Source organism: Sorghum bicolor, chromosome 8 (assembly GCF_000003195.3).
Source record: "Sorghum bicolor cultivar BTx623 chromosome 8, Sorghum_bicolor_NCBIv3, whole genome shotgun sequence".
NCBI lineage: Eukaryota > Viridiplantae > Streptophyta > Magnoliopsida > Poales > Poaceae > Sorghum > Sorghum bicolor.
The window spans coordinates 55,468,468-55,481,118 of NC_012877.2; the positions used below are offsets into that span (position 1 = coordinate 55,468,468).

The following is a 12,651-nucleotide window of genomic DNA, read 5'->3' on the forward strand; positions in this document are numbered from 1 at the left end:
CACAGAGACGCTCAGAGTACGTTACATGTCTCTTTTCATTATCTCCTGAATTATATTGAATAACTTAGATAACTAATACCTTTTTTATTTATTTCAAATTAAAGACGGAATGGCTGAGGGAAAAGGTCCTACAACAAGACCGAATCAAAGCTATCCAAGAGACGATAGCAGGATTTCTCCGCGACCAAGTGATCAATCCAAACGGCGAGTTTCACTTCAACGGCAACGAAACTCTTATACCAAACAACGATGATCATTTGTATCGTTTGTAGACATTGGGAGAACAAACTCTATGTATATATGTGTTACGAATTTTGTACATATAAAACTATATATATATAAAGCTTTTTACATATCTATTTAATTTTTGATGTGGTCTATTCATTTTATTATAGGCAAAGCTTAACTATTAAGCTTAGCCTATAATTTTCATTTATATATGCTTAATATGCGTGTAATATAAATATATTATTGTATCAGCAAAACATGTATTGAAAAACCTATTATTATATATTATATATAAACAATAAACAGAACCGAAGAAGTGAACTAAAAAAAAGAAAAAGAAACCCTTTAACACCGGTTGGTAACACCAACCGGTGTTAAAGGGTCCTGCAACGTGGCAGCCCTGGCAGGACCCTTTAACACCGGTTGGTGTTACCAACCGGTGTTAAAGGGGGGGCCTTTAGCACCGGTTGGCCGAACCGGGACTAAAGGGTGGGCCTTTAGTCCCGGAAGGGCAGCACCGGCTCGGGAACCGGAGCAACAGGCCCTTCCCGACCGGTGCTAATGCCCGATCATGCAGCAGTGAGTATAATGACTCATGCGTACAGATCATAAATGCTGCGGTATACAACTACAGATACAAGCTATCTTGAACTTCTCTAAACATCTCAATAATATAAAACCTGCACCAAAAGCCAGCAGGCTAATAAATAGGGCCACATCTCCCGTTAACCCTCCGATTATGGATTAGGCGCTGTTTAGTTTCATCCATCCCATCGAATCTTTGAACACATGCATGAAACATTAAATATAGATAAAAAAATAAACAAACTACACAGTTTGGTTAAAAATGACGAGACAAATCTTTTAAGCCTACTTAATCTATGATTAGCTTTAAGTGCTACAGTAACCCACATGTGCTAATGACAGATTAATTATGCTTAATAGATTTGTCTTGCAGTTTCCAGACGAGCTATGTAATTTGTTTTTTTATTAATTTCTAAAAACTTCTTCCGACATCCTTCCGACACATTCAATGTGACACCTAAAAAATTTTCATCTGCAATCTAAACAGGCCCTAGGTCCCGTTTGGCACTACTCTAGCTCCGAGTCTGGGTCTGCACCCGCTAAAATCGTGCACCCTTTATCCACCCGCTCAACTTGAGGCCTCGTCCACGCCGCTGCCGGGAGCTGCTCCTGTCCACGACTTCTCCTAGACGGACCTAGGAACGTGGACGTGGGCGCATGGCATGTACTCCCTCCTTCTAAATTGTAAGTTATTTAAAAAATTTTAAAGAATCAAAGCATTTAAAATTTAACTAAAATTATAGTAAAAATTATAAAATTTTATGATATCAAATAGATATACTATAAAAATATCTCCTACAATTAAAAAGAACAAAACTAAGATGTGACATTCCATCGCGTCGCCTTTGAGGCTACGACGTGCGATACCACACCGCGTGCGAAAAGGAAACCACGTCGCGTAGTGCCCGAAAGAAGGAAAGTGCCGGCAGGTGCAATCAGGTTTCTGCATTCGTCGCTCACAGAAAGAAACCGCGGCGCGATCGACGTCCTGGATCCATAAGGCGCGGTGAGCCTTCATCATGGCTCCGTTGAAGGTTGCGAACCTTCGTGTGCGGAGGAGCTCGACGTGCGGCCCTGACAACGCCGCATCGGAGGTCGACGGTGCTCGCGTGGTGGGAACAACAGCCTGAAGCCGGCGACAAACAGAGGGTATGGCTTCGACGGCAATGGATCCTACATCGACAGAAGCGGATGCGACCGGCCTACACTCGACACAAGATCTCTCACGGTGAGTGGATGGATCGGATGTGCCGCGTGGACGAGGAGAGGGTGTGTCCGTACTTGCTAATTCTAGGCTAGACGGCAGGCGAATCTGGTGTCAGGACGACCGCGGATGAGCCACCAATGCAGCGAGGGATGGTCTCTTCCTATGGAAGTGCTTGGGGTTGCCTCCGTCCTCATGTGTTGCACAGATTCATGCACGACCTTCGACCGCAATGGCGGCAGCCGGGAACTGCAAGCCCCTCCACCCCCAATGCGTTGCGAGCACGCAGGCCATAGCCATGTTTTCAGATCGGACGACTAATCGCGATTAGTCGTTCTTATCGTAATTGCGTGCTCGATAAGTTTCGTTGATTCGATCAGGTCGATCAGAAACCTTATCATCCGATTAGATGCTATTAGTCGTGATTAGTCGTCCGATAAGTGTAGCAGGATGATAAGTTGGGCCAGTACAGGAATATTGTATTTAGTCCTGTAGAAAGAATTCGGTCCACTTAAGGCTGCCCATTAAAATAAGAAAAGAACAAGAGTGAGTGAGTGAGTGAGTGAAGTGGCTGAGTGAGTGAGTGTCCAGCAGGCAGGAGCTGCAGCCGCCGGCATCCTGCTCTGCTCCTGCTCTCCCTCGTAGCCGGCGTCCAGCTCTGCTCCTGCTCTCCCTCACACCCGGCGTCCAGGACACGTCCGCACGACTCCAGCTCCGCCCGCGACTCCCATCTCCGCCCGCGCGAGCTGCAGCCGCCGGCGTCCGCACTTCCGTCCGCGTGAGCTGCAGTTGCCGGCGTCCGCACATCCGCCTGCGCCTTCACGTCCGTCCGCGAGAGCTGCAGCCGCCGACGTCCGCACGTCTGCCTGCGCCTCCACCTCCGCCCGCGAGAGCTGCAGCCGCCGGCATCCGCACATCCGCCTACGCCTTCACCTCCGCCCGTGAGAGCTGCAGGCACCAGTGGATCCGCCCGCCTGCATCAAGATGAGCCACTCCTCAGTCCGCCTTTGCTATTGTGACTTATGAACTGCCTGCTACCTCAAGCTGCAATCACGGGTAAGTGGCCAAATCACCATGATAATGATTTATTATGCCATGTATATATATATATATATATATATATAGTATATACATGGTCGATCAGGTTATCTAGACATAAGGACGACTAAATGTCTGATCAGCCCGATCAGACCGACTAATCAACCCTAATCGCGATTAGTCGTCTGATCGGTGGTCAAACAATTAGATTCGATAATACGATCTAAAAACATGGGTTCATAGCATCTCCAACATGTTGCATCTTCCAAGGTCACAGCTCAAGGGGTCCAAGCAGATCAAGCCGCTTTGCTACCGGATTTGGCATTGTGTGCAGTGCTATGGAACCGGCCATATCGTGTAGGTACCCTTCTCTGCTTCCACTAGGAGCTATCTTGCTCTATTCTGAATGCTGGCTTTGTGTTGCTTGGGTATCTTAGATGAAAGCATCCATGAAGTTGCCATAAATACATTGCTGATTTGATGTTGCTCGAGGAGCTCAGGTGGAGGCATCCATGCCCCTCTGCGATCTAGCCTCCAAGCTGCTCTATCTTGGCTTCCAAGGGAAGTATCATTTTGCAAGAGGTATGTATGTGATTATGTTCATATTTGGTTTTCACTTCTTACTGTCCTTTAATAACGAGAATTTTTTATTTTTTATTTGTGATAATTCTAAGAATGATGATAATCTAATTGAATATGATTGTCTCTATTTATGAGAAGTGTGTGCACAATATTCTCTGACTTAGCACTCTAACTAAAGAGTAAGCACCAAAAGAGATAAGTTTTTTAGTTCAATTTATCGAAGTAAGGTACGACATCCTTTTGGATTCAAGAATTCAGATTATTTATGTGCTGCTACAGAAATGCACTTCTGCTTGATATTGTGCCACTTGTGAATTAAAATAGACAACTAATTGTAATGCTAAACATGTCTTGTTTTCTTATGTGTTTTAGATGAATAGTTTTATATGTGTTTTTTGTTTAAAAATGTTTGAGATACTATGCTTGTTAATGTTTCAGAAGTCTGATTATGTAACACTCACTGAACATGGAGGCTGCCTCTTTGCTATATAAATTTATTTGAATCCAACAACCTTCTATACTGACCAAACTGAAACTTAGTGTGTTTGTTTGTAAGATCCACGGTCCGCAAGCATGTCCCCGTGTTGAGCCTCGGCGCATAGTGATCCTCAGAACTGAAAAATCAAGTATGGTCCAACCATGGCCACATAAACAGGTATGAATCTTATTAACTGAATTTGGCATGATGCAACCTATAATTTTGAAGTGCGGCGTTCAAATCAGAAACATGGAATCTAGAATAGACAAGCATTTTGCAGCCACTACAAATATGAAATCTCAATTTTGGCTTGACATGGGCTTGAGATATATAGTAATTTTTTTCTATGAGTCCTTATTTACACCTAATGCTGGCCGTTTCCTATCCTCTATTTGTCCATACTTACACCTGCATTTTCTTTATGAATCCTTATTTACACATAATCATTGAGATATGCAGGATGTGTGTGATGCTTATTAATTTTATTATATTCAACTGTACAGCTACTGATCTAATTTAGTAAGAGGTGTTGCACATCTGTGTATGTGGTCTATCTGTTGTGGACTGGCCAAATAGAAACTATACATATACATTTTGAAAGAAAATAAGGGAAAAAATATAGGGGGCCAAAAGGGCAAGGGTGCCAAGACAGGTCCCACCGAAAAATGATGATTGCCTAAAAAATAAAATTGTCGCCTTGCATTTTTTTGTCACAGATTGAATTTATATTTTTAATTTTTTTAGTTTGAAACAAACCTATCTGATGCTAGAACACCTTTAGAATTTAGTGTCAACTAGAAAACAACAGAGGATACCAAAGCTATCTTTTAGGTGCCCCACCTCCTATGAAAACACATGCCCTGCTCTCCTCGGTGACCACCGTCTTCTGCTGCACCAGCCCACTCTCTTCTTAGGTAAGGATCTTCTCTCTTCGGATCTCCATTCCCTGGCAGCATCCTGGACTGATTGAGTGGCGATGGTCATGTTGGTGTGCTGCTCTCAGGCCGAGAACAACAAGAAGGGTGTGTCCAGTTGAGGCCATCAACGTTGACCTGCTGCAGTGTTGTCTGCTCCGGTCCATTGACACCAGCCCTTTTCTAGGTATGGATGTGCAGAAACATCTCTCATGTTTAGTGTTTCAGGACCTTGCAATTTTTGTTGTTGTTTATATTTCATAGCTCATGGATCTTAAATTGAGTTCTTGTTAATTTATCCATAGTTGTGTCGAAGTTTAGCCAAGATACATTTTTGGCTCAGTTCCAGTAATCTGATGGAAGCTAATAGATTCTTGTTGGCATAGTAGGTTCCAAAGAAATCACACAATGTGTATTTTTGAGCAGTAATCATAGTTATTCTTACTGAAATTTTGTAGTGTCACAAGAAGGGTAGATATATGGACTGCTAGGGTGTTTATGCATGTTCTACTGATGGACAGTCTTCCATTCCAAGGAAATTCTGTCGAAGCTATCTTTGATGCTATAATGACTGCACATAAGTGGTGAAGGTGGATCCTTGAGGTATGAAAAATAAGGAAAAATATTATACATAGAATTTTTCAGCCCAAGATATTAACTGATATCAACAGCATGAAAGAAACTTCAATTCCTTTTAAGTTGAGCTATACATTCTGAGCATCAACATAACCCTTTTTTTTCTAACATTGTTTGGGTGGTCAGCAGATTCTACTAGAATAACATTTTTGAATGTTGGTATTATAAATCATGTACTACATATTAGCATATTTTTTAGTGCTACTTATGTATAAAAGTATAGAAGTAAAATATTTTCTCATTCAGTATCTATCTACTTTGGTTGTGCATATGCTCTTCCTATCCATGTACTGTGTCCTTGGCTTCTATAGTTGCAGATTTCAAAAGGTGTAGAACACTTCAATATAGTACAGTTCAGTGATTTCAGTGAGCATGACAGGATGGGATATCTACTCAATACTTCACTAGTTAGAATCATCCATAGAATCTATTGACACACTTGTTTTTGTTAGTGTTTTATCGGCTGAAGTTGATGAAGGAAAGGGAGCCACCATCGATGCGGTCTGGGCTCTGTGAATTATTCAATCTGGCTAAAAAGGCGTTAAAATTGTTGATCGTCTGGTGTCCAGTGAGAAGTTCCTACCTTGGATGAGGGGTAGTACGTTGGGTCTGCTCGTAACCGATAGAGACTAGCAATAGTTTTTACAGAAGTCATAGCTCCTCAACCAAATACACCCAAAAGTAGGGCCGGTGGTGATGTGAAATTTGAACAAGTTAAAAGTTGCTTTTGGTTATATAATATATAAGACATCAATCTTAATAAATCTGTTTTTTGTTTATTTTTATATAAAGTTTCACTCCTTATTCTACAGTACATGTCTACATGGAATAGATCTAAAGTAACATATATTTATACGATGAGTATAACATACTTTGTTTTAAAGTTTTGTGAGAGATTTTTAAAACATGCAGTATTATCCATGTGATAGGCACTAATATTTACATATACACTTGAATTTTATATAAAATATTATCTTAGCCGCATCGTAGAAAGGTCTATACAATAGTGTTTATGAGCATACAATGTCACACTCTTGTGACTATGTTAATTTCATGAGTTTTGCTTTTTTTATTAAATGCCCTATTTGGCGCGTCTAGCCATAGCAGTGATGTCACCAAAAATGTGGTGTTCGATTTCATCGCCTGACTTTTGGTAGACGTGAAAAATGACTTACGTGCAATTTTTGGCGGCGTTTAATTTCATCGCCTGTATGTTTGCGAGTTCAGGCAAAGAAATTGACTTACATGTGTCGGTGTCTGGACTCACGGTCCAGACACTAACAAGTGAATATGTGTCTGTGTGCTCTCAATCTAGATGGTGATGCAGGAAGAACACAACGGATTTACACTGGTTCAGGTCGTGAATGCCCTACGTCCAGTGTGGAGGAGAGATTTGTATTATCCTATCCCCGGAGTACTCGTAGTAGAGATTACAAGCAAGTTGCGCGAGAGAGAGCGTGTCCCAGGTCTCGGCTCTAGATGTGGTGTGTGAGACTTGCTCGTGATTGCCTGTGATCACACGCGGCGATCTGCGATCCTCTGCCTCCGAATGAGACCTTTCCCTTTTGTAGTTCTAAGGGGAGGCAGGGATACATGTGTTTGTGTTATGATATTATGGTGTTGGTCTGAGGCGTGGGTTGAGGTATGGCATTGTACGAGGTGGCAAGGCGCTCTATTCCTGATGTTGTTAGGCCCAGCTGTCCTCCTTTCCTGATTGGGCCCCGGAAGGGGTGCTGGGCGATTACCTTGGCCTCATTAACTTATTATTATTTTGTTTTTGAAAAGGAGGTCAGTGTTCTTATGCTTTCTGAGTACCCTGGTTTATGATACCTGACACAACATGCAGTTCAGATGTTGTGGTGGCGCCAAACGTCTAGGAATCAACCAAATAGTAGCCGGAAGTGCTGCGTCGAAGGTGTTGCAAAATCTGGCCAAGTATGAGAAACAACCAAACACACTCTTAATTTCATAGTATTATTATTTTATCGTGTGATCCATATGTTTTTGTTACAAAAGTTTAGTTATCTCGTAGCAACGCACGGACACGCTACCTAGTAAGTAATAAAGAACCTAATAATACTTAGTTGATATCATAAATGTTATATCCTACTATATAAATTTGATCAAACTTGAGATCCTTTGATTTTCCAAAATTTTTAAAATAACTTACTCCCTCCATTCCAAATTGTAAGTCACTCCAATAATCTTGGAGAGTCAAAGCACATGAAGTATGACCAAAATTATAGAAAAAATTATAAAATTTTGTGGCATCAAATAGATATACTATGAAAATATAATTAATAAAGAACCTAACAATACTTAGTTGATATCATAAATGTTATTATCCTACCATATAAATTTGGTCAAACTTGAGATGCTTTAACTCTCTAAAATTCTTGGAATGACTTACAATTTAGGATGGAGGAAGTACAATTTAGGATGGAGAGAGTAGACGGCACGATGTGGTGGGGCCCCATGGCTCAAAGCCCACTACAAGGGCAGCAGCAAAGCATGATACCAACAAGGGCAGCAGCAGCACGCCGACACAAATCGTGATACCAACATGGCGTTGCCGCCACCATAGCGGCCACAAAGGGCACAACGCTCATGCCATAGAAGTAGGGATGAAAAAGGATCGGATACGGATGGATATCATTGATATCATATTTGTTTTCATATTTCTGGTCGAATTCGAATTCAAATACGGATAATATCAACCATATCGGATAAGATATGATTAGATGTCGACATCATAAATATACAATTTAAGTATTCGGATATGGATACGGTATCGGATGTTGGTTATTCAGACTCGGATACAGACAGATCTGAACCTCTCTAAACAAATTCGGTATCGAATACGGTTGGAAAAAAATATCCGTACCGTAGAAGAAAGCCACCAAGAAAGCTGACGCCAACAACCGTGCCAAGCTATTTGCTCTCCGGATACCAACTGTAACGATCTCGAATAATTAGAATTAGATTTAGCAGGGAAATGAGCCAGAACAGTGTAGGATTTGGAAATTTTGTGAAAGACGCGGTAGAAGCCCGTAGGATGACAGATTCTAGGGCGATCGGACCTATGCAGCAGCATAGGCAGACCCTAACCATGCTGCCACCCATACTCAAGTAAGCTCACACATTTCATCACCGATCCCCTAAATTTCAGTGCTCTAGTGTTCAAATAAATTGGCATATCACCTGCAATTATGGTGTGATTGCTAACCAAGCAAAATCTCTTAATTATTTACACAGCTCTGAATATAACCACAATCTGAATTTTATTAAGAAAATGCAAACTTGAAGATATTGCGCTAACTTGAAATGAATATGCTCAGTATTTTCTCTTTTTCAGCCTATGATGGGATCCTTCACGTTAGGACTTAAGAGCTTTGATTTGATCGACATGTAGAAGTAATTTTCCATCTCTTCCTTTGTAGGGCTTGTCAAGCTCTGCTAAGTCTCTACATTATTCTTACAAGTTCATATTAGGTGGTAAAACTAAACCTTAATTAAAAGAAAAAATGCAGACACTGATAATGAACAAAATCCGCAATTTTACCTTTTATCAGTTACTTAATAATACATATATAATGTTGGTCTAGCTGCCTCTACCCAATTATTGTTTATTAAATTCAGGTATATTGAAATTTAAAAGCCTCTTCTATATTTTAATTACTCTTGCTGTCTAAGTAAAATATGGCCATATTTTACAAGTGAGACCCAACAACATTAAGCATAGGTCCAGCGATGGCAACTACTTGGTCATGGTGTTCATAATACTCCCTAGTGACAGATTGGAAGAAAAGGCTTTATAAATAGCACCATGACTCATACACAGGCTATAGTATGACATACCGGAAGAAAAGCATTATAAATAGCACTATGACTCATACACAGGCTATAAGAGTACAAATACTTCTTAACATCACAATACTAAATAGCATGGTTACAAAACAAACTTGATATTTCAATCTAAGGACAAATGGCTCCCCTATTTAATGGGCTTATTTCCAGAACATACGACCTATACTGTCCACCATGGCATTTGGTGTCACGTGCGTGTGGTTGTGGCACGTAATAATTTCAAAAAAAAAATTGAGGTAACATTGTTGGTTCCAACCCCACCCCATCCCTCGGGCTTGTGGGAAGGGTAGGGATGGCAAACTGGGCGGTGGTGTGCATGCTTCGGAGAATCTTCGACGACGTGCTAGCTCGGTGATGAGAAGGTTGTTCACCGCCTATAGAGCACGAATTTCGCATTGATCCATACGATTCTCGAGGATGGTGGTGGTTAGTGAATCGAAGCCCTAATCTTTCAGGTAGTGGTGTTTAGGATGGAGCAATATCGATGTATCGGTATCTTTCTGTGGAATTTTGTAGGATTGGATTATTAGGGTTTCATCTGTTCTTTGATTTAGTGTACTGGATTTAGTCTATGTTGGGGTATTCATGGTTTTGAGTATTGGCTATGCAAATGTAAGAACTAAGGACGAAGAGTCAGGCCCGGCCCTGGAGGCGGGCAAGCGGGGCGGCCGCCCTGGGCCCCCAGTTGGACAGGGCCCCACCCCCAAGTATGCAAACCATACAATAATTTTTAATGTATTTGTATATTTATATGAATTGTTGCATATGAATATTGCTTTTGCATGTAGAGTTAGGTATTTATGAGTATATATATACAAGTAATATTTTACACCTCCGAACTATTATATTGAACAGAATTTAGTATCGTTTAGTATTTACGTTTTGGTGTTGTTCAGTTTTTTTTTGCCATGGTGTAGTACAGAATGATATTCAACGTTGTTCAATACTATTCGACATTTTTTCTGCTTAGTTTTGGCTTACGATGTAGAATATTTAGGCCTTATTTGGTTCCTCCTGCTAAATTTTAGTCAGCTAAAACTATTTTAGCTACTCTTGGGTGACTTGTGTAACTAAACTATTTTAGCTCTTTTTTAGTCAGTGTGTTTGAAAGTTTAGCTATTAAAGTGACTAAAATTTAGCGAGGGAAACCAATCAAGCCCTTATTCTATAATAACAACAACTACAACCTTGTTAGTTCCTATTTTTTTAACATTTTTCATCACATCGAATTTTTAGACGATGCATAAAGCACGTGTAATTTGCGAGACGATTTTTTGAGCCTAGTTAGTCTATAATTGGACAATAATTACCAAATATAAACAAAAGTGCTACATTAGCCAAAACCAAAAATTTTTGGTACTGAAGCACTTTTGTTTTTATTTGGCAATTATTGTCCAATCATGGACTAACTAGGCTCAAAAGATTCATTTCGCGATTTATAGGCAAATTGTGTAATTAGTTTTGATCTTGACTATATTTAGTGCTTTATGTATATGCCGTAAGATTCGATGTGACGAAAATTTTTAATTTTTTTGATTTTTGGAGAACTAAATAATGTATAAAGGGCTCCAAAATTTTTTTCGCCCCGGGCCTCAAAAAAATTCAGGGCCGGCACTGCGAAGAGTTCACAGTTGAGGTTAATCTTGGGGTTTTTCGTTGGTTATGGATTCAATTGATCATATATAGATGAGAGGATGAATTGGTTTGATCATTGTGAGGTAGATACGTGTGGTCACCTCTCTAGTTTGAGGACTTTGCTTATGATCTCCATTATCCATAGAAATAAGCCACGAAGGTAATTTACTGGTTGCTACTTGGCAGGACACTTGAAGATGGACTTAGGATGGTTAATGATGATGACACATACACTTAGTGATGGCATCATTGTTGCATGTCACGAAGAACTTTTTTGCCTAACTAGATCATGACGACAATATCACAGGGCTTAATTGGGATGACACTGTTACCAATCCACATTGTTATCATGACTCATCAGAAAGAACCTGCTGTTGTGCTGCTACTATCTGCTACTGTACTCTGCATGAGCTAATGAGAACCTGCAGGGTCTGCAAGAAACAGAGGATAAGAGAAAGCAGATAGAGAGGCGCAGCCTGGCCTCTAGGTTCACAACAAACAGGAAATTATTAATCAAGAAACCTAGCGGAAATTACTCAAATGTTTGGTACGTTAACCCTTCCATTGCAATCGGCGAGAGCAAAAAACAAACTTGAGAGACTAGAAAGGACAGCTGCTATAGACTATAGGCCCTCACAGAGGAAACGAGAAACTGTTGAAAAACAAGCCTTAGTGGCAAGAACCACCCGAGCTCTACTGAGAATCTCTGAAAATAACTCAAATCAAATCCGATTCAAACCACAACCTTGTCACCATACCATAAGTTATCCATTCCAATAGAGAACTCCCAACCACAACCTTGCCATAACATGAGTGGTCCATTCCAACAGAGAACTCCCGAAAAGATTTGAGATTTAGTCATCAACATAAAATCCACAACCTTGCTATACCATGAGTGATCCATTCCAAAAGAGAACTCTTGCAAAGATTGAGATTTTGTCAAAACCATAAACAAACTGGGAGCATATGTCACACCACAACAAATTTGCCCCAAATTGCATTCAAACCACAAGAACGTAAAATCCCAAAAATAACTCCGAAAATCAAGAAAATAACAAATTTCAGATTGAGAGAAGTGAACAAGCTTGATTGTTGGATTGCATTAAGATGTGCGATTACAAACCACTTCTAGCACTAGTCAAATCTATTAAAATGGACAAAAGCTCAAATCAAAGAGTCTCTCATCCCTCTCTAACACTAGCCTTCTCTCACAAAATCTTTAACACTAACCTCCTCTCACACCATAAATGACACTGACCCAACAAAGGATTCATTATCACTAACAACTGCAAATTTTGACCACTCAGGGTCGATGCAACTTGCGACCCAAGGCCCTCCCCCCTTAGAGCTTGTCATGTTAGTCTTCAATTCAAAGGGATTGATTACAAGTCAAAATCCTTTAATCCCCTCGACTGAAGACTATCCGAACAAGCTCTTAGTTAGTCTAAGGTCAGCAAAAGCCCCCCACCCCCACCCAACCCAGA

General features: G+C 40.6%; 1 long non-coding RNA gene across 4 annotated transcripts; it reads left to right on the plus strand.

Moving 5' to 3' along the window:
- Positions 1,744-7,466, plus strand: LOC110429625. Of its 4 annotated transcripts, none has more exons than XR_002446720.1 (7): positions 1,745-3,073; positions 3,326-3,412; positions 3,493-3,637; positions 4,194-5,029; positions 5,119-5,216; positions 5,488-5,632; positions 6,118-7,466. It is a non-coding gene; the product is annotated as an uncharacterized LOC110429625 (long non-coding RNA). The 4 variants fall into 4 exon arrangements; XR_002446719.1 differs by having other exon boundaries at positions 1,750-3,073; positions 4,194-4,292; positions 4,897-5,029; positions 5,488-7,466; XR_002446717.1 differs by having other exon boundaries at positions 1,744-3,073; positions 5,488-7,466.